This window comes from Bos indicus, chromosome 17 (assembly GCF_029378745.1).
Source record: "Bos indicus isolate NIAB-ARS_2022 breed Sahiwal x Tharparkar chromosome 17, NIAB-ARS_B.indTharparkar_mat_pri_1.0, whole genome shotgun sequence".
NCBI classification, from domain to species: Eukaryota; Metazoa; Chordata; class Mammalia; order Artiodactyla; family Bovidae; genus Bos; species Bos indicus.
In genome coordinates, this window is record NC_091776.1 from 66,357,522 (window position 1) to 66,385,011 (window position 27,490).

At 52.2% G+C, this 27,490-nt stretch overlaps 1 long non-coding RNA gene across 4 annotated transcripts in view; it reads left to right on the top strand.

The window, feature by feature from the left end:
• Window positions 1-27,084, top strand: part of LOC139176766 (uncharacterized) — a 28,025-nt gene extending 941 nt beyond the window's left edge. The window contains exons 2-6 of one of the 4 annotated variants that reach the window (XR_011561216.1): window positions 3,847-4,088; window positions 5,590-7,164; window positions 7,400-7,489; window positions 7,918-23,021; window positions 26,769-27,084. This is a non-coding gene — a long non-coding RNA (uncharacterized lncRNA). The remainder of the gene's footprint in view (window positions 1-3,846; window positions 4,089-5,589; window positions 7,165-7,399; window positions 7,490-7,917; window positions 23,022-26,768) is intronic. The other 3 variants (XR_011561215.1, XR_011561214.1, XR_011561213.1) reach the window with 3 other exon arrangements.
• Window positions 27,085-27,490: the final 406 nt, after the last annotated feature.

Here is a 27,490-nt window from a genome sequence, read left to right on the forward strand (position 1 = left end):
GATAGCCCACGTTGTATCCTTAAATGGGTCTGCAGAGACCCCAGAACCCCCAGCTCCCTGCCCACATCTCTCCCATAGATTCTCTAGAGAGGCTGGGGATTTGGGAGGGAGGGGGCCCGATCTCTGCTCTCTCTCACTGGAGGACCCTCGGCTGGAGACACTGCTTCTCGGCTGTGAGGGAGGCTGGGGGCTCCGTATGCCCCCACCCCCATCCTCGGGGGCTCCAGGCCGGGGGCTGCCCTGCGCCGGGGCTGCTGGCGCCCTCACCCCACTGCAGTGCGGGCGCGGGGAAACCGCCCCCACCTGCTGCTGGGGGTGGGGAGGGGGGAGGGAGGAGGTGCTAGTGAGGGGAGGGGCGGGGAGAGAACGGCTTTGTTTTTCTCGGTGCTCAGCCTCAGACCGAGTGAGACCCGGGGCCCAGCGGCTCCTTCGAGCGACCGAAAAGCGGTCCCCATCTGGGAAAGCCAGGGAGCTTCGCTATTGCCGGGGCTGGTGGGGGAGGGGAGGGATGAGTAATTCCACTCGACAGACTGGGAAACCTGAGGACAGCGGTTCTCAGACTTTAGGGGCGTTGCTTCAGGTATGGCAGATGTCCGGGCCACGTGGCCAGGGGATGAGTCAGCAGGGCTAGGATGGGGCTGGGCATCTGGAGGTTTACTCAGACCCCTTCCTCCTCTTCTTTGGGCAGATGGTCAGACCTCTCCCCTCACCCCCGGCCCAGAACCACTCTGGGTAAAAAGGTATCCCCGGGGACACTTGGGAAGAGGTTAGCGTTGGGTGGCCCACACTGAGGTTGGTTAATTTCATGTTGAAAAAATTTTGAGGGTATCCAACTCTTTGCAAACCCATGGACTGTGTAGCCCACCAGGCTCCTCTGTCCATGGAATTCTCCAGGCAAGAATACTGGAGTGTGGGTTGCCATTCTCTTCTTCAGGGGGTCTTCCTGACCCATTTCCAACCCGAGGACCAAATTCCTGACCCAAGTATTGAATTCTCCACCCAGGGATCGAACCCCCGGTCTCCTGCATTGTAGGCATATTCTTTACTGTCTGAGCCACCTGGGAAGCCCGTTTTAGGGGTAACATCCCTGTGGCTCCCTTGCCCACCTATTTTGTTAATGAATGATGCTGGCCGTTGAGAAAGTCTCTGAAATCTACCCTACACCTTCCTGCTGCATTTTTGGTCCATCTCTTCACTCCTTCAGGGAGGAGAGAGGTGGATTCTTTGGAGTCGCTCAAAGGAACCATAACTTACCACGAGATTTAGAAGGACCACTCTCTCTACTGGTATTCAAATGAATTCAAACATAAAATTTTTTTGGTGATCTTTAAGATGAACATAGTAAGTTTAAAAGAATGTGTGATAACTGTAGAAGATTTGGAAAACACTGAAAACAAAAGGGATGAAAAGTCCAAAGTTTCGTCATCCAAGAATAACTACTCTCTTTACTGACTCGATGGACGTGAGTCTCAGTGAACTCCAGGAGTTGGTGATGGACAGGGAGGCCTGGCGTGCTGCGATTCATGGGGTCGCAAAGAGTCGGACACGACTGAGCGACTGATCTGATCTGATCTGATTACCGTTTTCACGTATTTCCCTGCAGTATATTTTCTGTTCTTGAAAATACTAAGTGAATTTGTGCTGTGTGTATAATGCTTTTAAAAGGTTTCATCAGAGGAGTTTCTACATAGTTTTATGCCCTTGGCAGAAATCCCTGTTAACAGGGTTGGTGTCTCCTTATTATTGGTCCTGCCAGTTGTTTTTAAAATCTTCCTCTTAAGGATCCTTTCTCTGGACCTCATCCCTGCTCCTGCCCAGGGCAGGATTCTGCTCTTTGAGTTGATCCCTCCTCCAGGCAGCCTAGTGTGGTAGAAATAGAAGGCGCCGAGTTACAGGGATCTGTGTGCGAATCCCCCCCCTGCCCTACGCTCTGTGTCAGTTTCAGGAGGAAGTCATTTCCCTTTCTGAGCCTCAGTCTCCTCATCTGCAAAGTGGGAATCATAATTCTTGCCCTTAAAAGGTGATTGTGAGGCTCTGAACCCGTGTGTGTAAAGTGCCCGACACCCAGTAGAGACATGGCTGCTTCAGCGCATCCACTCTCAGCTCAGGTCACTTCCACTGCCCCTGAATCTTGTAGAGACATCGAGTTATGTGCTTTCATTTGTACCGGGCTTGTTGGTTTCTCTCCTGGGTGGACCTCAGGCTGTTTGAACAGTGGTGTTTCTGGGGCATGGGGGCCATTGTGCAGGCTCAATGGGCTGGGGAACAACTTAAAGGCTAGTCCTTTGTTTGGAAGGGATCCTTCCCTCATCTCTGAGGCACAGCTCATCTGTCAGCTGGAGCTCCGTGGAACAATAGCCAGCGATGCTCAGTAGAGGCAAAGGCTGGCTGAGGGTGACATCTGTCCCCTTGTCCCTCGCCAGGCTGACCGGATCAGACGAGGCAGGTGTCTCTTGCTCCCCTGGGGTGCCAGGTGGGCCCCTCTGGAAGCTACTGGGCGAGTCATGGAGGGGAGGAAGGGGCTGAGCTAACCTGTGCTCAGAGGTGTGGAGTAGATGATTAATGGTAACCGATTCCAGCTACCATTTGTTAACCAAAGTTCTTGCTGGGAGTTGCCGCTTGGAGACCCTACGGAAAGGCTGAGAATTGGGCACTACAGATGGGAACTGGAGGCTAAGAGAGGTGAAGTGATTGGCTCAGGGTCAGACAGCAGGTTAGTTGCAGAGTCAGGATTTGAATCTAGAACTAGTCTGGCTCTGAAGTGTGTATTTGAAACTACTATAGTATGCTACCTCTTCTCCTAAAAGGGAACATAATCAGTTGCCTCAAGACCATGGAAGCCACTGGAATAAAGTGACCCAGATGGTTTAGCAGTTATCGTGAGTTCTCTCACAGAAACACTGATGGCCAGTGTTTGCATTTGATACGGCCCTTCCGGGTCTTTTCTTTTTTAACCCCCACCCCCATATCTGATCTGAAACCTTCTCTCCCTTAGGGCCTCAACAGGCCTGGTTAGAATCCAGCTGCATCATTTTCTTGCTGGGTGATCTTGGAGCAAGGCACTGGACTCTGAACCTCAGTTTCCTCATCTATAAAATGGGAGGAAAACGATCTAACGCATTGTTTTGTCAGGTAAAGGCAGTCCAGCTCAGGGGTCCCCTTGTTTGAGAGAGGTGTGGATACTGAAGCTCCCCTTTTTAGGGGAGGTTTGTATTGGAATGTGTCGGGATACAGTGTTGTGCGCGTGTGCAGAAGCCTCTCTTCCTCTGCAAGTCTGCCGCAAGGCGCCTTTCACACCCTCTTATTCCCAGGAGCTGCCATCATCTCCCAGCACTCACTCATCCACAGCAATGTAGGCCAGTGTCTCTCTGATGCCTCAGCTCTCTGAGCAGCTATTTTATTCCAGAGTCAGGAAAAAAAAAAAAGCCCTCAAACCCAGAGGGATCCTAAAATGCAACCAAATGCGTTTCCCTGGCAGCTTTTCCTCCATTACAATGATCAGCGCAGAGTGTAGGGGGGAAATTGAGTATCTGTGGATGGTATTAATGAGCAGTGTGGACAATGGTAGTCATAATAGTGTAAGAAAAGAAGAGAATGCAAGCTAAGAGATACTAGTTACCATTACATTACTCATGTAATCCTCACAACAGCCCCTGTATGGCAGGCGCCATTAGTATCCCCATTGTGTGGATGAGGGGACCAGCTTGAGAAGCAATGCAGCTGCTCAAGGTGCCAGAGCAGGACCGGAAGCCCATGTCCTTTCCAGCACCTTTGGGTGTTCTGGTTGGCACTGGCCCCACCAAGATGCCTTGTGGTTTCTCATTTCTCTTCCCTTCTGCATCCCAGGAGAGCATTTTGGCAAATGCTGTGATTTCAGAACACAGGCTGGCATCTACTCTCCAGCGCACCCATGGCTACATTTCCCACCATCTTTGGCGTCTACTCTCACCGCACCCACGGCTACATTTCCCACCCCATCTTTCCTTCTCTCTCGATGACAGCTGGAGGCATCTCCCTGCCTACCCGTATGGTTCCAGACACATTCATGTGGCCGCCGTGACCCTACCAGCATCAAAGGAGTAATCAAGGTGACCCTTCTTCTCCTTCTGTGTGCTCCTGGGGGTAGGGGAGGCCAGTCTCAAGCTGTGTGGTCAGGTCCACCATGAAACCCACATGTGTGGGAGAAAACTTGTAGATTTCAGAGGTTCTCTGGGGTCCAGTCCCTCAATCAAGGCCTCCCTGATGGGACTCCTGACCTTGAAGTAGGAGTGGGGTGGGGTCTGTTGTAGAGTAATGGGACCTGAGATGCTGGGACCTGGGAGCTCACCACCAGGTCTCTGTGGGGCCTTTGGCCTGACCCTTCTTGAGTCTTGCCCTCTGTCATCAGTTCTAGATGAGTTTTGAAAAGTGAACTATACTGAGGCCATGTCATTTATACGCCATAAAATGCAATCATTTAAAGCATACATTTCGATATTGATAAAGGTACACATCTGTGTGGCCACCACCACAATCAAGATATCAGACAGTTGCATCACCCTGAAAGTTCCTCTGTTAAATCACCTCCTAGCCTCAGGAACCACTGAGCTGCTTTCTGTGTCTACAGAGTTGACGTTTTCCCTAAAGGTTCATCATTAGGGACGCTTTTGTGCTTGGCTTTTTTTTTTTTTTTTGGCGCAGCATAATGTTTTTGAGGTTTAAACTTGCCATTGTTTGTTGTCAGCAATTCAGCCCCCTTTTCTGGGTCTAACTTCAGGGAGGCATATCGTATAACTCACCCACTTTGAGTGCACAGTTCAGTGAGTTTTCATCATTTTACCAAGTTCTGCACCCATCACTACAACTCCATTTTAAAACACTTCCACTGGCCCCATAAGATCCCTCACCCCATTTAGCGCTAATCCCCAGCCCACTCTTAATCCTCGGCAGCCTCTGGTCTGCTTTGTCTATATAGGTTCGCCTTTTCTGGACATTTCATGTAAATGGAAATCATACAGCCTATCTTGGGCCTGGCTTCCTTCACCCAGTTGTACTATTTTTGAAATTTGTCCTTGTCATAGTCTGTAGCAATAGCTCGTTCCTTTTTATTGCTGAGGAGATTTTATTAATACTATATGTCTGGACTACCAACAACTACAAGCTTGCTTATCCGTCTGCCAAGACGGGATTTATATTTGATCTGTGCTTCCTAAGTGGGGTATATACACCCGCCGCCCCGGCAAGCTTATTAACCCTGCAGGATAAATGTGGCCCATCAGTGTTACTGAAAGATTTATTCAAAGTTTAAATCATTAACTGGGGAGGATAATTTTTGGAAACACACTCTGTGCGCCAGACACTGGCTGAGCCTTTGAAAATAATTAGCCTTGAGTCACACATTGGGGACATGGGTCTGGAAGCCATCATCTCACTCATGTTTGTTTGACCTCAGAGCCCTTTATACCCTCCTAAACAACTGTCAGCTTGATGCAGGGGCTGAAGTTTCCATTGAAACCTCCGTTGATTTATTCATATCAGGGAGTCTGGGTTCACAGGGTCAGGTGAAAGGGTTGTTATTGTGTTTAAACAATGTTCCTCTGAGTGGTGCAGGGTCTGTTCACAGAGTGCAAGCAAGTTTCTGAGACAGAGGAGAAGGAAGGGAATTTCCGGGTTCTTGGAGATGTTCAGGACCACACTGGGAAGCAGCCTTGCAGATAAGTATTCAAACTTCCCAGCCCACAGCCTACCAGCCTGCCCTCTACCGGTCCGTGGAGCAAAGTACAGCATCCCTGAATCCCCAAGTCCAGGGGGAAATCAGCGCTCCAGCTCTTTTGCTTTCCTATCCCTAAGACACAAAGAAAAAGCTTGTCCCCATTTTATGGGGCCCCAGAGAGTAATTTTCCTACCCCACTTTTGACATCAAGGCTAGTATTTTACAAACTCCACCCTCAGGGACTTCTGAGGAGCTGAGTTTAGTAACTTCATCTTGAGAACCTGTAGATCTGGTGTCAGGAGGAGACTGGGGACTCCTGGTGATTTGGGCTGGCCCTTCCCTTCTTGGTTCTTGTCCTCTGTCATCATATTTATAAAACTTGGCTAGGGCTCCTTTTCTTGCCTGGCAGTCAAGTGGGGACCTCGGCACTGTGACCCCTAGGCACGTGCTTCTTGGTTTAAGGGTCTGAGTACCTCTCCTGCTCTGGGCCCGGGCCCCCAAGTCCAGGTGCTGACAGCAAGCTCTGAAGATGCGGTGAACGGGCCGGGCCTGCCAGTGGGTGAAGATAACCTTGTCACTGTTTGTTGTTTAGTCCCTGAGTCATGTCTGATGCTTTGCCATCCCATGGACTGTACCTCCTCTGTCCATGGGATTTCCCAGGCAAGAATACTGGAGTGGGTTGCCATTTCCTTTTTCAGGGAATCCTCCTGACCCAGGGATCCAACCTGCATCTCGTCTCCTGCATTAGCAGGCGGATTCTTTACCACTGAGCCACCAGGGAAGCCCTAAGATAGCTTAGCTGTCACCAGAAAAGCCTGGGAGATGGTCCTGGCCCAGGATTTGTGGGCATTCTCTGGTCTTCTCCACACTGCAGACATGGGGATGTAGCTAAAGAGCCCCAGCCCACCATCTGGCTCCCCATGTTTTCTTTTTCTGGGGCATCAGAAAAGAGGATAGGAGATGAGAGTGGGGGGAGTTGGGCAGAAAGATAACTGAGGTTGGGCCTTCTGCTTCCCATCCTCTGCCTCAAGCTGCAGGTGGTTACTGCACTTCGGGGGAATGTCTGGACTGGGAGGACCCTGGGACCTGGAAGGAGGGGCCGCCGGTCCAGCGTGACCCAGGATAGCGGAGCTGGGATCAGATGTCCGGCTTCTCGCCCTGCTCCACACTCTCACTCAACCTGAGCTTGCCCTGCTCTCTCCGGGGTCCCATGCTGCTGTTGGCAGGGAACAGGGAGGTGTTCTGGGAAGCGAAAGGTTTTCTGGGTAGGGGAAGGGAGGTGGGGGTGGTGTGCCTGGGCCCAGCCTCCCTGGGTCCTGGGCCGGGGCTGTCTCCTTAGCAGAGAGATCTGGCCCGGGCTGGGGAGGGGCCTGGGTGAGGTTTTCTCCTGTGTTGCGGTCGGCTCTTTTGTCTTCCAGGATGGGCCTGTGGGGGTCTCCGTGGGGTAGGAGCTGGGATCAGGGCACTGCCAGGTAAGCCTGGGCAGGGGGTGGGGGAGGGGGTTCCACTGAGTTTAGTTTCCTGGCAGATGACGGTTCCCCCGACCCGGGCCCTTCCCCGGGTACCCAGGCCCGGCCTAAACGCTCCTGCTGGGAGCTGGGGGGCTGGAAGGCTTGTTGTGTGGGGTCTTGGTGGAGGTGGTGGGCCTGAGTCACGACCACGGCAGGCAGGTCCACGGCACAGATTTCAGCACGTGCCTTCATTCAGTGCAGATGTGGACCGAGCGCCTTCTCTTGGATAGAAACTGAGGATCCGGAGGTCAACGTGCGATGTGGTCCTGCCCTCTCAGATCTTCGTGTAAGAATGTGCTTTATCACCATCTCTGTGAGGGAATGAGCTCCCTGTACTGGGAGGTGTGCACGTGTGTGCGTGTGTGTGTGTGTGCTGGCAAAGGGTGGTGCAGAGCCCGCTCCCCCAGCAGGAATGTCGAGCCTCCCGAGGACTCTGAAGGCCCTTTCTGCCCCCCTGGACCCTTGCTTCTCATCTGCCTTTGATGCCCGCAGGGCCAGCTCTGGGCGCTCTCTGTTGCTTCCATACCCGCTCTGGCCCTGTTAAGGCGGGGCGCCTTCTCTATGCGTTACTAGCATCCAAGGCCCCCGCCCTACCCTGTCTCAGCACTGGCGACACGGGAGGGAGACGGGGGTCTCTGAGGGTGTCCCCACCAGGTGTGGGTTAGCCTCGGGTGAAGGCCAGGCCCCCCTCCTCACTTGCTGTGCCCCCTCCAGGCTGCCCCGGCTGCATCTCTAGGACTCCTGGCCCGCTCTCCTCCTGGACTCTGGTGGTGGTGACACAGGGAGCAGTCTTCGCTGGTTTTCTGGAACCCTGGACAGCTCCCCGAAGATCTCATCCTTCCTAACTCCTGGGCCTCCCCTGGATAAAGGCCCCTCCTGGTTGGTGCTCGGCCGAGGACAGTGGCGGAGTGCGAGGGAGGCTGGCAGCCCACCATCCATCCCTTCTGCATCTCCCTGGACCTGCCTGCCTGTCCCCGCCCCTGTCCAGGACTGGAGGCCCTTCCTGACCCCGTGAGGACCTCACTGCTCCTCCCATCCCTGCTGGTGACCAGGTGGAGCTTGGCCTGGGCCCAGGCCCCACTGACCACACCCTCGGCAAGGCTGGGTCTCACAGGACCTGCAGGACGGGGGCAGGCACCTGTGGATGGGCGTCAGGGACGAGCTGCCAGTGGGTGGAGGGTGGACGCAGCTCGGGGAGTCAGTGGGCTGGAGTCTGTCTTGCGCCCTTTGCGTGTGAGTGATTCCCATTTTTCTGGGGGTTTCTGGGGTTCTTCTTCCTTGCTTCTCTCCCTGATGGTCACCAGGAGGAGGCAGTCTAGGCCTCGGGGGAGCTTGGGCCTTCTTCTAATGCTGTGGACCTCTGGGAAGGGTTATCCTGAAAGGAGAGGGCTTCCAAGAGAGGAGAAGACCCCGGCCAGGGGGCTTGTGAGGAGACAGACCCTGGGCTGGCTCCTGACATCCAAAGGGAACAGTCTGGAATCAGCCTCACCCTGGCCCAGTCTCAGACTCCTGCTCCTGGTCACCCCCATCCCTGGGAAGCAGAGGCGGGCAGGGTAGGCTACATACAGGTACAGCTTCCCCATCACAGGGCTGTGGGCTCACTCACATGCCCTCCCTTTCTCCAGTCCCCCACTGAGGGGCCGGCCTCAGTGCTTGCAGGAGGGCGGCCATGGCCTTCCCCGGAGAAGCTCAAGAGCCTGACGTCCTTTTCCTGGGGCAGGAAGGGACGCTGTCATAACAGAACTCCACTCCTGGATGGCCGAACTGCAGAAATGTATTTTCTTATAGTTCTGGAGGCTGGAAGTCCAAGACCAAGGTGGCAGGGATGGTTTGTTGTGAGGCATATCTCCTTGGCTGGCAGACAGAACCTTCTCATTGTATTCTTACATGGCCTTCTCTCTGTGCATACGCAGAGAGAGATGGTGTGTGTGAGAGGAGAGAGATATCAGGCATCTCTTCCCTTTCCTATAAGGGCACCGGTCCTATGGGGTTAGGGCCTCATCCTTATGACCTCATTTAGCCTTAATTGCCTATGCCAAAGCCCTACCTCCAAATATAGTCACATCGGGGCTATGAATTTAGAGGGAGACACAATTCAGTCCATAGCAGGTGGTCACCACAAACCTGGAAGCTGGAGCCATCTACCCTTTAGAATTCCCACCCCCGATGGGGAGGGGAAGGAGAAGCAGAGACATGGGAAGCAGAAACGGTGTGGCAGGTCCTGTGCGAGGGAGGCCCTGGGACCCTTGGAGAGACACGGAATTGGCCAAACCCAGAGCAGTGGAGAGGAGCCCCCAGGAGAGGAGGGTCCTGTGAAGAGCCTGGGCTTTGGAGCCTGAGGGTTATGCTCTGACGTGCAACCTTGGGCAAGTCACCTCACCCCTGTGAGTCTGATTGGCACTCTGAAGCAGGAACCATCAGCTCACCCGGGGAGCGGGGCACAGGGAGAAGTCAGTGAGATCTCACAGCTGGCACAGTGCTTGACTCTTAGTAGGTGCTCAATAAACACTCCCGTCCGCCTGGGAGTTTGGATTTAGGGCTTCTCTCTTTCGGGCACCCTGGACTGTAAACTTCGCATCTTTGATCCAGAGGCGTTTCTGACCAGTGCTTCCCCAGGTGTATCTTTTTGTTTGTTTTTGGCTGTACGGGGTGGCATGTGGGATCTTAGTTCCTGGACCAAGGGTCGAACCTGTGCCCCTGGTGCTGAGAGTGCAGAGTCTTAACCCCTGGACTGCCAGGGAAGCCTTTCCCTCTTATATTTTTAATACCCTCTCTAATCAGGTCAAGCAATCTACTGCATGGCATGGCCTCCACGGTAGCTCTGAATGCTTCCTGGGGAATTTAGTATCTACCCTTCTCATCAGAACTGAGCACCTACTGTGAGTCCTTCCCTGTGCTGCTCATTTGAGGGGGATATAAGTGCAGATACGGCCATGATTCAAGCTGGCAGGGTTTCACAGCCATGCCAAGTGGAGAAAACCAGTCCACACAGAGAGTGAGCGGATGGGGCAGAAAAGAGTCTCCTGAGGCACAGGTTCTGAGGGTACGGGTGGGTGGGTGGGAGGGAGACCCCAGAGTAGGCTGGAAAGGCTTCCCAGGGAGGCTGAACCAGTCAGGATCTTGGAAGGATGAGAAAGATGTGGCTTATCTGAGAGTTTTCCAAGGGAAATTAGGTAAGAGATTCCCAAAGTAAGTTAAAAGAGATGTCATTGGTCTTAAAAAAAAAAAAAAGAAATGAAAATTCAGTGGGTTTATGTAGTGCAGGACTTATCAGAGCCTGTAAAAGCGCTGATGGAAACTGTGAATACTCAAGGACAGACAGAGGACCAAGTGTTTCCCCCAAGCTCTACCGGCAACAAGACCCTTTTCTTATGGAGCATCATTTAGGACCGCAGAGTCTAGGCTGGGGTTTCCGTGGGAGAATGATAACCGTGATAGGAGATGACACTAGGGCACACTCAGGTGCTCCGGAGCAGCGGCTGGCAAGGCAGCTCTTTCCCTGGGGCCGGCAAGTCTAAACTCGGCTGCAGGAGTCAGGGGAGCTCTATACGGCTAGAGCGTTTGCAGGAAGGGCCGGCCAGCGGTTGGGGTAGCCAGATGCCTGGTGGTGGGGGACAGAGGGACCTGTCCACTGGAGCCAGTGACTCTGGGGTATCAGACCTTTTGTGAGAAGATGCTGGTATGTGCGTGTGTGCGTGTGCCTGAGTGTGACAGGATCCAGCCTTCTGGGAAGTGGTGACCAGGACCAGGCAGGGGGTCTTTCCAGCCAGGACCAACAGGGTCCATTTTGGGGGGATCTGAAGTGGCTGGGGGAGGGGCCCTGAAGCCCACCACCCAGAAGCAGGGACACCAGTTCTTTTGGGCAGGGTCCACGTGGACAGTCTTATCCTGGAGGCGGGGCTGAGGCGCTGGCGGCAGACCCCCTGTCCTGGTCAGGCCCGGCTCCCTGGCTGGTGGGGGTGGGCGGCCTCTGGAGATGTGGCTGGGGCAGTGTTGCATGGTGGGATTAACCTACTAACCCAGGGCTCGGCCGGGACGCTGTGGCGTGTGGCGAGGTGCCTGGCCTTCTGCCAACCGACTAACCCACTAACCAGGCCCGAGCATGCCCTACTAACCCCCCCGCAGCCAGACCCTACTAACCTCGCAGCTCACGGGCCTTCCCAGGGGTGGGGATGTGGGGGCAGACGAGGCTCCGGAAGGCCCTGCCCGTGGCCTGGGATCTCTGTGCAGACCCACATTCCAGGACCGGGTGCGCAAACAGGACTTGCCAACTCTGCCGCTTCCTGCTGTAGTGGGGGTGTGGGGGGCAGACTTGGAGAGCGAGTCACCCCGCCTCTCTGAGTCCGTTTCCTCGGCAGTGGAATGGGAGGCCACCTCCCAGGTGGCCGTGAGCATTCCCAGGAGGATAGAGTTCTTGATACATGGCAGATACTTAATCCACATTTATGCGAGGTGGGGGCGGGAGGCCCAGAAAACCGGACCCATCGGGTCCCCTGGCAGGCCCTGGTCCCTCTAGGTGGTTTGCACACAGACCCCTCTGCCTGGGGCCAGACACTTGCTTTGAACCTTAACTGTGTCTTTCCCCACACTCTTCCTCTCCTCAGCTTTTCCCCCATAGGCAGTTCTTTTGTTCAATTACTAACCCGTCTAACCCCGGGGCGGGGGGCCTCAACTGCACCCCGACCACCCTCCCCTAACCAACTAACGGACCCGAGTGTGTTCTTCCTTTTTTCCTAGCGACTCCCGTGTGTGTCTGCTGAGGTGCCCCTGTCCGCTGGTGCTGTGCTCTGACTTACTAACCCAGTCCCTACTAACCCTGTTTTCTCTTCTTACTAACCCCAGCCCTGCCGAGCTCTGGGCCCCCGTGGTGGGCTAGTTCCCCCCTCCTTTTGGCAAGCAGACGTCCTAGGCTGGTCCTGCAGACAGATGCCCTACTTTGCTGCCCCGATTGGCTGTGAGTTCAAAGTTCCCTGGGTCAGGTCTGAGGGGGGCGAAGGCCCGGAGGAAGAGGTGCTCCTGCGGTTCTAGAGGGAGGCTGGCCTCTGAGCACAGGGTCTCTCCTCTGCGCAGAGTCTGGGGGCCACTGGGAGTTGGCCGGAGCAGGGCTACCTCTGCGGTGTGAAGGTGGAGGCCTGCAGGTCTCCTTCCAGCCAAGGGAACGGAGAGAAGGGGCCTCTGGGTCGTCCTTCGGAGGGAAGTGGGGGCAGAGGTTCTTACTGGGCAAGTGGCCGATAGAGGTGGGGCGCCACTGGGGGGCGTGTCCTGCACAGGAAGTCAACAAAGGGGGCGTGTCCCTCAAGGGAGTTAGTAAAGGGGCGTGTCCCACGCCGGAAGTCAGTAAGTGAAGACTTCCTCCGCATTGGGAGTCACTGAAAGGGTCTTAGCCGCGGTGGAAATCACTGAGGGCAGCGTTTGGTACAGGAAGTCAGACAAAGGGGGCATTTCCTATATTTGAAGAATGCGAAGAGAGGTATTTGTTACACCGTTAATCAGTGAGAGGGGGATTTCTGCCTTATCGCAAGGCGGTGAAGTGGAATGACCAAAGAGATGAGTGAGAGGGGCCGTTCATACGACAGGAAATTGGCTAGAGGGGCTCTTCCCCGTACCTGGAGCTTCGAGATCCCGGTTTCCCACGCCAGAAGTAGGTGTGGTCCATTTCCCCTACAGATGCCATTGAGAAGGGCAGTCCACACTGGGAAGGGCAGTCCACACTGAGAAGTTTGAGAAAACAGCAGATCTGAAGTTTGAGAAGAAAGCAGATCTTGGGTAGGGGGTTTGCGGGGTAAAGTGGGAAGCAACCAATGAACCCCAGGCGCCCACAGGGCCCTGCACGCCTTGGGCCAGTCAGAAATTCACCCCTGGCTTCTTGTTTTTTTCACCCCCACGTCCCTACCCCAGCCTGTCTACCCCAGAGCCCGCCAGCCGCTAAGCCAGGGCCACACCTGGGGGTGATTTTATGCCTCACCTCCAGTAGGCACCTTGGTCTCTTTGGGCTAATCTCTGGCTCCTCTGCACTAACTCTTGCTCTCACCCAGCTAAGCCCTGCCTCGCCCTGGCTGCCCCAGGGGCTGACCATTAACAGCCAGCCCTGCCCATCTTGGGGGGCTCCAGGCTCCTGGCCTGGCTCTGACCTGCTCTTAATTAACCTCTCCTTCACCTGACTAACTCCTGCCTCCCCGATCTGTTCCTTTCAGCAGAAACTAACGGCTTGTGGATTTCTTTCTGACTAACAACAGGTCTAACACTCCTCGTCACTATTACTATTAACAGCTTGGATGTCGGCATGGCTGGGACTTGACTAACACGGGAGTAACACGGGGAGAGGCGGAGCTAGTCGTGTGGGCCGTGGTGAAGGCTCTGGGGAAGAGCCAGCTGAAGTCAGGAAAGACCTCGGTGCTCAAAAGGAGATGCTGGGGCTGGGCTGTGGCTCAGGCCGAATGGAGGAGTGGTGTCTGCTGTGGGGCGGGTGGGGTGGTGGGTGGTTAGAAGCATACTCAGCCTTCCAAGATTTTGGCCGCTGCTGCTGCTAAGTTGCTTCAGTCGTCTCCGACTCTGTGTGACCCCATTGACGGCAGCCCACCAGGCTCCCCTGTCCCTGGGGTTCTCCAGGCAAGAACACTGGAGTGGGTTGCCATTTCCTTCTCCGCTAGACGTATCCTATTAACCCCTTATAATCTGCATTCAGATTCTTGTTCTTTTAAACAATAGCCTGATAGTTGCATTAGTGCATGCAGCTTTTGTAGCCACCCCCGCCCAAGGCCTGTCTAGTGTGCAGAGAGGAGATGCCATTGTAATTGGAATCATCAGTCATCAGGTGAGAGTCTAGAGTCCTTGATTTGGGACTTCAGAGTTTGGAAGCCTTAAGACATAAAACTTTGGATAGTCAGATGGGTTATAAATCCATCACCCATGGACACCTTGGTGTAAATTAGCTCAGCTTTCTCTTATAACTGCTGTACAATTAGCTGCCCTGGGAGGACCAGAATGTGGCTGGAAGGGAGTCTGGATCTCTTCAGGGCTGGGGGAGGCTCCTCTGGGAACAGAGAGGAGAAGCTGGAGTCTGGGGGTTCCTGGGTGGGTGTAAGAGGGGAAACCAGGTGGCTGGGGAGGGGGAATAAGAGGGGCTGTTTTGCTGGTTTGGTCTGGTAGTCAGGGTCTGTGGGACAGGACAGCTTATAGCAGGGCCTGGAGGACTGGATCAGCTCAGGGGCAGGGGCAGAGTCCTGCCTGGAGGCTTTGTGGGCAATTTGCTTGAGTCATTGAATACTGCTGTGGGATTGAGAGCCTCTCTGACAGTCAGAGACTCAGAGCTAAACTCGTGGAACCGCTGGTGAGGTCTGAAGGGTGATCCAGAGGCCTGAGCTGCAAAGGGAAGGAGAGAGGAGGACACATCAGAACCTGGGATGAGGGGGAGCCTGCACCGAGGAAGCACATGCCTGCTGCCCTCTAGTGGCCGCCTCGCTTCATTTCACTGGTAACATTTCCCATTCGGGGGGGCCTCTTTATTCAACTGCAAAGACCTGAGGATGCTGAGGACCTGCTGTGTGCCCAGCACTGCTCTGGGTCTTGGACCCACGCACAGGTTTTTCCATAGTGCTTGGCTAGCTTGGTGGGGGAGACAGAGAAATACAACAGGTAATGCAGTGAGGTGGGCACCATGATAGGGGTGATGGGCCTGTGGAAGTGCTCAGGAGGCAAAGGATGAGAAACACCTGCTGCGTGCCAGGGGCGGTGCTAGGCATCAGGGGTGAGTAGTGATTGAACATCACACAACCTTAAGGAGCTTTAATGCTAGTGTATCGAGCGGGTGTGGGGGAGAGTGGGCTGCGGGCCACCAGTAGATTTTCTGAAGAGGAAGGCATCTAAGCGGAGCCCTGGCTGGGCAGAGTGTGGTGGCGAGAAGGGCGGACAAAGAGTTCTGGGGGTCAGAGAGGACCGAAGAAGTCCTGGAAGGGTGTAGGGGACGAAGCGGGAGACAGAGGGGAAATGGACACATACCAGATGGTGCTGCCAGGGAGTTTATCCTAAGGGCAATGGCGGCGGGGTAGGGGTGGCTGTGGATGTGATCTGAGGAGGGGAGATGTTAGATTTCAGTTCTAGGCTGACAACGTGACTGTTTCAGCCTAGGTGGAATTGTGAGATGCTGATAACATGTTCTGGCCAAATTTTAGGAAACTGGTTAGAACTTCTGGAAAGGTGCTGGGTCCTCAGATCCATGTTAAGATAAATAAAGAGGGCCAAGTTCCTGCCAGGCAGGGGCCTGGCTAAGGGGACAATGACAGGTTGGAGGAACAGTCTTAAAAGCATGTCGTCCCAAGCCCCTGGAATGGCCATGCTGGTCTGGGGGAAGACCTGAGGGGACGTGGTCCCGGGGCTGGAAGTCCACAGGAGAGTTTCTCTGGAGAGGGACCCTGTTAGTCCCGTGTGGCTGCAAGGGGGCACGCAGGCTTGGAGGAAGCGTCCAAGAGGCTGGTCCCAGGGAGGGAAAAATGCGTCTTGGTGGGTAATGAACCTTATGGAGACAGAAGGATTGGGAGTAGGCCACCTTTGAGACTGAGGATGGTGGTGGGATTCTGAGATTCTGTGTGTGTGAGTGTGTGTGTGTGTCCTTGACTTACTACTAGAGGAAGCCGAGCCCAGGAAGGCAACTCTGTTTTCCACCCCGGAGCCTGGCCTGCCGATGCTCACTCTGGCCTGGACTTCTCTGAGCATCAAGTTCGCTAGGAGCTGTACCTCAGGAGCCTGGGAGCTGGCCTCCCAGCTGGAAGAGGTGACTCAATCCTTTAACAGCCAGTGTGGGGGAGAGGCCACGGTGGTCCCTGCTGGGGGGGTGTGCTTGTGTAGATATTGATATTGCAATATTGAGCTGGGGGATTCTCTGGGGGGCACTGGTCCCATCCCCACAAAAGACCCCAAAGGCCCTCTTAAGCATCTACCCAGGGAACCCACTGTTTTGCTTGAACAGACCAGAGAGGACACTTTCCATGTTACTGCCTCCCGGGGATGCTAACTGTGGGGACAGAAATTCTGCTGTCGATTAAACATACTTTTATGTGTATCCAGCAATGAGTGTGAACTTGGCCTTTTGCTTTCACCCATAAATGCAGCTTCTTTAGTGGAAAAGACCATTTTGGTATTAAAAACTAACTCACACGCAGAGGATCACTGTGGCTTAAAAGGCAGAGGGGTGCGTAATTTGTGGGGAGGGGGAACCAGTGGCATTTTCCAGGAACCAGAGTGGACTCTGCTAACCTTTTCTCAAGACCGTGACCTAAAAAGTCAGCACAATATAGACTTCACTTGTAGTTGTGGGAAAACCCACATTACCAAGGTCTTCCACCCTAGCCAGTTTCGGACACTGTGCAGTGGCATCAGGCGTATTCACAGGCACTTGGTCTCGCATCATCACTGTCTGCTGTTGCTGTTTGGTCACTAGGTCATGTCCAATTTTGCGACCCCATGGACTGTAGCCCGCCAGACCCCTCTGCTTGTGGGATTCTCCAGGCAAGAATTCTGGAGTGAGCTGCCATTTCCTTCTCGAGGGGATTCCCGACCCAGGGATTGAGCCTGCGTCTCCTGCACTGGCAGGCAGGTTCTCCACCACTGCGCCACCAGGGAAGCCCACTGCTCTACGTTTTAGGATTTATTATCTGTTTATTCTGGAGAAACAAACCGCTTTATTTGGCTGCACCAGGTCTTGGCTGCGGCACATGGGCTCTTGAGTTGCAGTATGCCGGATCTAGTTCCCTGACCGGGGATCGAACCCTGGCCTGCTGCACTGGGAGTGCAGAGTCTCAGCCACTGGACCACCAGGGCGGTCCCTACTGCTCTATTTTTAAGATAGCACTACTTTCTGTCTAGGACAGCACGTCAGAGAAAACCCATGTCTCTTATCAACTTCGGTCTCTTTGCTTCTTTCCCTCTGTTCACCTGGAAACCATGTACTGAGTCCATCCTGAATACCAGGCACAGCCATCCTCTCGGGGATGCCAGGCTACCCACCCTTCCGTTTCTCTAAAGCAACTGTCTTATGCTGTCCTGTAGATTTTTGCTCTGGCTGTTCCTTTTCGCGTGGCTGAGGGCCCTTCTTTGGGGCTCTCAGGTCTCAGCTGAATGACACCTCAGAGTCACCTCCTCTGACCATCGCATCCACAGGGATTCTGTCATTTCTGTTCTCAAATATTTTGGTCCTAGGGCCCCTTTACATCCTACCATATAGTAAGAGGTCACCCTCCAGGGCACCTTGGCACTGCTCAGTCACAGTTGCTCCCCATTTCATTCATTCAGCATCCCCTGATGACCAAAATGCATGTGAAAATACGCTCAATATCACTATTGTCATAAAAATGCAAACCAAAACTACAATGAGTTATCACCTCACACAGGTCAGAACGGTGGTGGTGGTTTAGTCACTGAGTCCTATCCGACTCTTGTGACACCACGGACTCTAGCCTGCCAGACTCCTCTGTCCATGGGGTTCTCCAGGCAAGAATACTGGAGTGGACTGCCATTTCCTTCTCCAGGGACAGGTCATAATGGCCACTGTCAAAAAATCTACAAACAATAAATGCTGGAGAGAACGTGGAGAAAAGAAAAATCTTTCACTGTTGGCGGGAAACTGCAAACTGATGCAACCACTATGGAGAACAGTATAGAGATTCCTTCAAAACTAAAAACAGAATGACTCTATCGTCCAGCAATCCCACTCCTGGGTGTATATCTGGAGAAAACCATAACTGGAAAAGATACATGCACCCCAGTGCTCACAGCGGCACTATTTACAATAGCTAGGGCATGGAAGCAACTTAAATGTCCATAGATAGAAGAATAAGGAAGATGAGGCACTTATGTAAAATGGAATATTACTCAGCCATGAAAAGAACGAAATAATGCCATCTGCAGCAACATGGATGGGCCTAGAGACTGTTATCACTTATATGTAGAATATTAAAAAATGGTACCAATGAACTTTACAAAGCAGAAATACACTGCCATAGATATAGGAAAAAACTTATGACTATCAAGGGGGTAGGGGAGGAGGAATAAATTGGGAGCTTGAGATTGAAATATACACACTACTATATGCAGAAAGATAACTAGTAAGGGCATACTGTATAGTAAGGGGAGCTCTATTCAACACTCTGTAAGGACCTATATAGGAAAATAATCTAAAAGAGTGGATATAGGTATAACAGATTCACTTTGTTGTATAACAGAAACTAATACAACATTGTAAATCAATTATACCCCAATTAAAAAAAACCAAAACAAACTTCTTACCCTACTCTGTGTGAAGTGCCACACGGAGTGCCCGGGGCAGACAGGCACTGGCCTGCCTTTGTGGAGCTTCCAGTCCTGGGGAGGCAGCTGTGCGCAGCACTCCAAGGACAGGGACTACCTCACAAGGAGAAAAATAGCAGATGGAAATTGGCATGGAGTCTACCATATTAGAAGTTGCAACTGAGATGTTTTAGAGTCTTGTTTATCCAATTCATTACAACAGAAATGAAAACTGAGACTTTACAAGGACTTATTAATTCATTGAAAAAAAAAGACAATAAAAATAAGCATTGCATGCTTATGTAAATAACACATTCTTCATGAAAAGTAACTTTCCAAAAAAAAGGAGACAGCATTATTATTTTCTTGGTAAATCTCTTTAAAGTCTGGCTTAATAGAAGACTGTGTGGATCACAACAAACTGTGGAAAATTCTGAAAGAGATGGGAATACCAGACCACCTGACCTGCCTCTTGAGAAATCTGTATGCAGGTCAGGAGCAACAGTTAGAACTGAACATGGAACAGCAGACTGGTTCCAAATTGGGAAAGAAGTATGTCAAGGCTGTATATTGTCACCCTGCTTGTTTAACTTATATGCAGAGTACATCATGTGAAATGCCAGGCTGGATGAAACACAAGCTGGAATCAAGATTGCTGGGAAAAATAGCAATAACCTCAGATATGCAGATGACACCATCCTTATAGCAGAAAGCGAAGAAGAACTAAAGAGCCTCTTAATGAAAGTGAAAGAGGAAAGTTAAAAAGTTGGCTTAAAGCTTAACATTCAGAAAACGAAGATCATGGCATCTGGTCCCATCACTTCATGGCAAATAGATGGGGAAACAGTGCAAACAGAGGCAGACTTTATTTTTTGGGCTCAAAATCACTGCAGATGGTGAATGCAGCCATGAAATTAAAAGACGCTCCTTGGAAGAAAAGCTATGACCAACCTAGACAGCATATTAAAAAGCAGAGACATTACTTTGCCAACCAAGGTCCGTCTAGTTAAAGCTATGGTTTTTCCAGTGGTCATGTATAGATGTGAGAGTTGGACTATAAAGAAAGCTGAGTGCTGAAGAATTGATGCTTTTGAACTATGGTGTTGGAGAAGACTCTTGAGAGTCCCTTGGACTGCAAGAAGATCCAACCAGTCCATCCTAAAGGAGATCAATCCTGAGTGTTCATTGGAAGGACTGATGTTGAAGCTGAAACTCCAATACTTTGGCCACCTGATGCGAAAAGTTGACTCTTTTGAAAAGACCCTGATGCTGGGAAAGATTGAAGGCGGGAGAAGAAGGGGCCGACAGAGGGTGAGATGGTTAGATGGCATCACCGACTCAATGGACATGAGTTTGGGTAAACTCCGGGAGTTGGTGATGGACAGGGAGGCCTCGCGTGCTGCAGTCCATGGAGTCAAAAAGAGTTGGACACGACAGAGCCACTGAACTGAACTGAACTTAATAGAAGAGCGAGCCTTGGATTCTGCTGTCTGCTTCTGCATTCAGTCCGTGGTACATCACATGTCCAGGTAGCCCCTGCAAAACCCCACCATGCACTTGTGAGGGAAGATGAAACGGAAGGATTAATTTCTCTTTGGGTCCCCAGATCTCAGAAGCACACCTGAGACTGGCTGCTCTATCACATAAACCTATTTATTTCCTGCTTAAAACTTGCACCCATCTGAAATTACCTTGCTTACTCGTCTGATTCCTTATTTACTGTCTGTCTCTGGTCTTATTTATTGTACATTCGCGGGAGGCAGGGTCCCAGAGCCCACTGCAGGCACTTTTAAGTGGTCAAGCCAGAGCTGCAGTTCTCGGGCATAGCCAGCAGATGGCGGTGTCGCACTAAGACCCCCGCATTCTCTGTTGGAAACTTTGGTTACTCTCTGGGGTTTGGAGAGGAGGCTCTGTGGGGATCCTCTTTGGATTCCAGTTTCACGGAATTGGGTGGGCCTGGGTAGATGGGGGAAAGGAACACGCTAGAGAGAATGCGGTTTTGAATAGAAGCTTTGGGAAAGTTCTGTTCATGTCTACTGAGGGCTTCTGTTCTTAACAGACATCAAGCCAAATGGCTTCTCCTCTTGAAGCCCGTTTTTCTTCTCTGCAAAATGGGCAGACTATGACTTTGGCTTCCATTTCACCATGGTTCTCTTGGCAAGGGTCACTTTATTTCGATGCCACTGGTGTTTCTGGCAATTCAGGGTCCTCTAATTTACTCCCCCTAAAGAATTCTGAGAACCAAGCCTATGTTGTGGGCTCCGCCTGCAGGCAAGACCATTTCTTCCCATCCCACTTTCAAATATAAAACGGCTGTTGCCATTTTCCATGTGCTAGGTACATGCCAGGCTCTGTGCCAAACTGTTCCTACATGTTGGTTCCTGGAGTGCTCACAATATCTGAGAGGTGAGTTTCCTTTTCCCCATTTTTACAGGAGGGGGACACTGAGCCTCAGGGAGGTGAAGACACTTGCCCAGGGATGCACAGTTGGTGGATTGGGAATGCTGGGTCCCAGGTGGTTACCATGGCAATGGGGGGATGCACCATTCCCAGACTCCAGGTTTGTCTTCCCAGTGAGACAGCCCAATCGCTGTCTCTACACCGGCTTCTCTTCTGTTTCTGCTCCTCCCTGTGAGGCACTCCATGTCCTTGGAGAATGAACTGAGTTTGTGCTTCACACCTGTTTTGCTCACGTGCTGCCCCCTCGGGTCTGTGATTCCACAGGGGGGAGATGATGCCTGCCTGCTGCATCGGGTCTGTGCCCTGTGCTGCACCCAGCCTTGTGCTGGGCACAGAGCCAGGGATCCAGAAGATATTGCTGAATTAAAAGGGGAGCCAGTGGAATCTGTGAGTGGGCAGTACCCAAGCGGACTCAGGAGCAACCAGATCCACCCCTTGCTGGCTATGTGACCTCGAGTTAGTGATCTCCCCTTTCAAAGCCTCAGTTTCATCTGCAAAATGGAGATAATACCGTTTCTGTCTAAGAGATTGTGAGGACTCGAAAAGAGGAGATGCAGAATATCATCAGTACTCGACGGGTCTCCAATCCCCTTTCCCAGACCTGTGGTTTCTCTTGCTGCTGGGCAGGGAATCCAGGTGGAAGGTGGAGCAGCCTGAGGACTGGACAGGGGAGCAACCGGACCATATCACTGAGCGGACAGATGGGCAGCCCAGCTGTCGCTCAGGCCGCCCTGTCCCCACAGCACCTGAGCCCACCTGAACGCAGGCGCCCCAGGAGCCGTGGTCCTGGTGGCCAACTCATCATGGGCATTTCTCACCAGGCCCCATGGCAGATAAACAGATTCTTTTACCCTAAGTGGCCACTCTAGGGTCAAAGCCACACAGCTGGAGGTACAGGGGCCCCATGGAGAGCTGGTACTGTTGTGCCTGAAACACAATGAGCTTCCCAGTCCTCGCAGAGAGTCCTGTCCTGTGGGAAGGAGGCCTCCTCCCAGAGAAAAGCCCTGGAATGTAAGGAATGTTCTGGAGCCTCCCGCCACAGGAGCGCCTTGAAAGCTCAGGACCGTGGGGGCTCTTTCCCAGGGAGGATCTCAGGGCCGCTGGGCCACTGGGGAGCTCATACCAGACAACACCTTTTGGCACTGGGGTCAGGCCTGAGCCGCCTCTAAGCGTTCCCAGGTTATCAGTGTGGCAGTGAGGGGGCTCCTGCGGGACTCACGCCGTCCGTGCCTTCAGCCTCACCCAGCCAGTGCCCCGGGGTCTGGGGCCGGGCCCTGCACTGGGCACCGAGGCGTACAGAAAAGTCAGGCTGAGCTCGGCTCGGAGCCACCAGGACTCAGATAGTGTGTCACGTGGGGCAAGTCACTTCACCTGTCTGGGCCTTCATGTCCCCACATGTGAGATGGGGTTAATAATAGAGCCTCCTCCTTGGGGCTGTTGTGAAAGGACCCCACGCGCGGGGAAGTCCTGGTGTAGAGTAATTGTGCCGCAAGCGTTTGTCATTATTGTCGCCGTGGCTGGCTGTATTTTCCAGAAACGGCAGCAGCAGCCTCTCCCATCCCCTCAAAAGCCCGGCAGGTTTGTGACTATGGCAGACGTGACGGTACGTGACTTCCAAGGCCAAGTGCGGTTCACCTAGAGCCCAGCCACCATGCTGCGAGGAAGCCAAAGCAGCTGTGAAGAGACATGTGGAGGACCTAAGCCCCAACCCCTTCCCCACCCCGAGCCCTGGCTCAGCCTCCAGGCTGCAGCAACTGTGCCATCTCAAAGGGCTGATCCTTCAGCGCTAGTTGGGCTGCCTAGCCAATGCCGCATGGAGCGCGGATAACCCTTCCCAAACTGCAGGTTCAGGAGAAATGATTCTAGTTCTAAGTCAGTAGGTCTTGGAGTGGATCCTTGTGCAGAAACAGACAACAGATATAATTCCTTTAAAAAAACGTCTTTGTTTCTCTCTTTCCTGAACTCAAGATGTTTCCACCCAGCTCCATCCCGGTCCTCCGCCAGCGTCTCCCATCTCAGTGAAGAGCCCCACATCTCGTCTCTGGTTGCTCAAAAGCAAAATCGGGGAGAAATCACAGGTATCTCTTGATTCTATCCGTTTTCCTCTGACTCTCTGCCATTCCTCTCGTCTAAGCCTCCAGTGCTTTGTTTGCGTCCGGGGTGGCCGTGCCAGCTCCCTCCCTCTCCTGCCCACCCTCCTCTCCCGCAGAACAGGAATCTTGATACATAAATGATGTACAGAGCGGGTAAGTCATGGGCTTACCTGCCTGGAGTGCTGGGTCTCAGCTTATGAACTTCGTCTGTCTTTTCCTGGCCTGTCCTCTTTGTTCCTCAGAGTTCAGGATGAGGCCCATCTGGCAACCATGTCCTGCCTGTGCACAGCGTCCTCTGAGGCCAGTAGGGGTCACAGACATGGAACCTAACATGTGAGGTCAGGTCAGTTCAGTTCAGTCGCTCAGTTGTGTCCGACTCTTTGCGACCCCATGGATTGCAGCACGCCAGGCCTCCCTGTCCATCACCGACTCCTGGAGTTTACCCAAACTCATGTCCATCGAGTCAGTGATGCCATCCAATCATCTCATCCTCCGTGTTCCCCTTCTCCTCCCGCCTTCAATCTTTCCCAGCATCAGGGTCTTTTCCAATGAGTCAGTTCTTCGCATCAGGTGGCCAAAGTATTGGAGTTTCAGCTTCAACATCAGTCCTTCCAATGAATATCCAGGACTGATCTCCTTTAGGATGGACTGCTGGATCTCCTTGCAGTCCAAGGGACTCTCAAAAATCTTCTCCAACACCACAGTTCAAAAGCATCAATTCTTCGGCGCTCAGCTTTCTTTAGAGTCCAACTCTCACATCCATACATGACTACTGGAAAAACCATAGCCTTGACTAGATGGACGTTGGTTGGCAAAGTAATGTCTCTGCTTTTTAATATGCTGTCTAGGTTGGTCATAACTTTCCTTCCAAGGAGTGAGCATCTTTTAATTTCATGTGAGGTACCTCCTGCCATTCACTGCTACGGAAGAAGTTGAGGAGAGCAACTGGGCAGCGTGGCCTGGGGATGGCTGAGGCTGGTTGTGGGAGGAGGTGGCACTTTGAGCTGCTGTGAAGGAGCTGAGCATGTGACGTCAGGAGGAAGGGCATGTCCGGCACGGGCGACAGAGAGGGCAAAGGCCCTGAGGTGGGAGTGAGTTGGCGTGCTGGGGGGGAAAGACTGGGGTTCAAGAGGCTTGGGGGTCGGGCTATGAGGCTGGGGGGAAAAGACCAGGGCGCAAGAGGCTGGGGGTCAGCAAGCGGAGAGTCACTTGGAATAGAGGAGGCAATTCAAAGTTATTTATACGCTTGTCTTCCCAGCCAAAAAGCAGACGCTGATTATCTCCCTGGTGGGGACTGCCAGCCGCACCACTGGTGCCTGTTAAAAATGACCCTTTATGGGGACAAACTGCTCTTCAGGCTCACCTGGGGAATTCCTGCTCAATGCCAGCATCATCTGCTCTCTGAAGACTCCCAGGTTCAGCTGACCCTGGCTTCCCATGTGTCCCATGGGACCCTGGACCAGTTTCCAGCCGGGCACCCAGAGCTCTGACTTCTGTTTCCTTGTGTGAACCTTATTTCCAATCAGGCCATTCTGTCTCAAAACGAGGTTCCCCCACTGCCTCTGGACTTCTGAGGCTGGGTGGGCTTGCTAAAAATGCAGACTCCTCTGAATCAGCACCTCAGGGGTGGGTTCAAGAATCTGCCTTTCTAACAAGCTGCCTGACAAATAATTCCTTTAAAAAAATTTACTATTTCTTTTTGGCTGTGCTGGGTCTTCATGGCTGTGTGAGCTTTCTGCAGGTGTGGAGAGTGGGGGCTGTTCTCGGGTTGTGCTGCACGAGTTTCTGACTGTGGTGGCTTCTCTGGTTGCAGAGCCCGGGTTCCAGGGCATGTGGGCTCAGTAGTTATGGCACGTGGGTTTAGTTGCCCCGAGGCACGGGGGATCTTCCTGGGTCAGGGATTGAACTCATGTCTCCTGCACTGGCAGACAGATTCCTTACCACTTGAGCCAGCAGGGAAGCCTCCTGCCAAGTAATTCTTATGCTCACGGATGTTTTAGAAGCCGGAATGAGGGCCTGAGCAGAGGGGTTGTATCAAATATGGTCCCCAGGCTCCCTGCACAAAGCCTCCAAACGTGTGTTGAGTGAAAGAATGAGGTTTTGTCAGGAAAGTGGGGAGAGTAATATTCCTCTTAGGATCCTCCCTTCTCTCAGCCACAGTCCCCAAGTAAGACGGGAGGTCTCATCACATTTTTCTGCCAGGGGGAAACTTCTCCAGTAAGAATTCCCCTACCCACCACCCCCTTTAATCTACTCATTAATACACAGTATTGTAAAAGTGATCTATAATTAGATGCTAACTGAGTTTGGCCGTAAAATTGGGTGGGCGAGGTCAGCAAGGTAAGCCAGGAGCCAGCTGATTGTTATGATCAATCAATAACCTATTTATTTCCCAACATTTCTATTAACCTCTGCCAGCCAATCACAGTTTCAATTTGAAAGGCTGGGGTCCGCTTTGCTGACTGGACAAGTCTGATTGAAAGCGGGACCCTGACACGACCCCAAGGGCGAAATCCAATTAAAATCATTTTCACTTGTAGATTAATATTTTTAGCATGTTCTACATCCTGGGATTCATCATTCCTGGCAATAACTAATGTCTTGTGACACAAGCAGGTGGATTGGCACTGCCATAAATAATAATTGTGATTAATTGGCTCATCACGTCCTAGAGCAGCTTTGGGGCAGTGGTTGGTGCAGCTTCTGGGAACTTTTCACACCGCAAGCTGGTTGTGTGGTCCTTTCAATCCCATCGTTTGATGACCTCTCCTAAGTAGGAATGGAGTTTGTCCCTGGGTCTGTCTCCCTCTTCACACTGAGCTCCGTGAGGCCAGCTAGCATGTTTCATTCATCTCAGAGACTCTTACCCTTTGGCAATCCCAGTTCTCCTTCTCTGGCCCCAGCTATGGACACCGTGGATTGGATCAGGGGTAGGGCCCAACTCAAGCTGGGCCAATGAAAGCCTCTGGAGATCTGGAAGTAGTTTAAGGGCTTCCCTGGTGACTCAAATGGTAAAGAATCCTCCTGCAATGTGGGATACTGGGTTCGATCCCTGGGTGGGGAAGATCCCCTGGAGAAGGGAAAGGCAACCCATTCCAGTATTCTTACCTAGAGAATCCCATGGATGGAGGAGTCTGGAGGGCTACATGGGGTCACAAAGAGTCGGACAGGATTGGCTGACTAACACTTTCATTTTTTAAGGGAAGCGGGCCCTTGGCTCAGTGTGTGCATTCCGGGGAGTGTTGACTGGCGTGATCTGTGCTGTGGGTTGGGAAGTAGCAACAAATGAAAGCCACGTCAAGAGAGGAGAAAGGACAAAGGCAGAAAGGAGGAGCATCTCAGGTTTCCTAGCACACCTGGGTCCCTATTTCCCTGAGACCTGCCTTCACTCCAGCTCAGGCTCTATGAGTTGCCCCTGCATCTTAACAATATGTATTCCTTCTTCCTACTTCCCCTGCTTGAATTAATTAGAATGTTAGCTCCTTTCCAACTAAACTCTCCCCCAAATTCAGAGCCCAAGAGAGAACCAATGTCACACACAAGCTGGTGGCAGAACCATCCTCTTTCTCCTGACTCTTAATGAAAAGCCCTTTCGAGGAAGAAGGAAATAAGGAAGGAAGGAATAACTTGCATTTGTTGAAGATCTACTCTGTGCCAGATGCTTTGTAATGGCATCTATTTAATCTCTTCCATCCTGGGAGGGAGATTATATTCTATTTTCTCTGTTTGCAGATGAGGAAACTGAGGCGTGGAAGTGAACAACTTGTCCATGAAGAACTGAGGATTTAATTACTTTCACTAATTTTGTGACTGTTCAGCACCCTAAGCTGCTTGTTTAAAAGAGATGTGCTGCTTTGTTATAAATATGACCATGAGGCTGTTGGGAGATAGCCAATGGGAACATCAGGAGTAAATCAGCCAAAAGAGTCACGGTCAGCCTCTTGAAATCCTGCAGAGGAGAGACAGGGTCACAGGTCCAGACATGGGCTAGGCCCCTTACCTGTTAAAAAAACTTATTCATTTTTATTTATTTTTAAGTGGAGAATAACTGCTTTATAATGTTGTATTGGTTTCTGCTGTAGACAATGTGAATCAGCAATAATATATATATATATATATATATATATATGTTCCCTCCCTTTTATCCCCCCATCCCATCCCTCTAGAAGACTTCTACCTTTAAAGACCAACTCCTAGAACCCAGTCATTGCTGTGAGTCCTTCAGGACCCCCTCAGGAACCATTGAGACCACCCCACCTCCAGTCTCTGGATGGCTCATTTGTGGCCACTGAGATCATTCCAGCATCTGCACCTCCTGTGTGTTAGGAAAAGAGCAAAACCAGATCTTCCCTAAGAGGCTCTGCCAAGGGGAAATCCCAGAGGACCATGAGCTCCTCTGATTTTTGTCTCTAGACACTTGGCTAGGGTTGTGTACCTGGCTCCTTTTAATATGC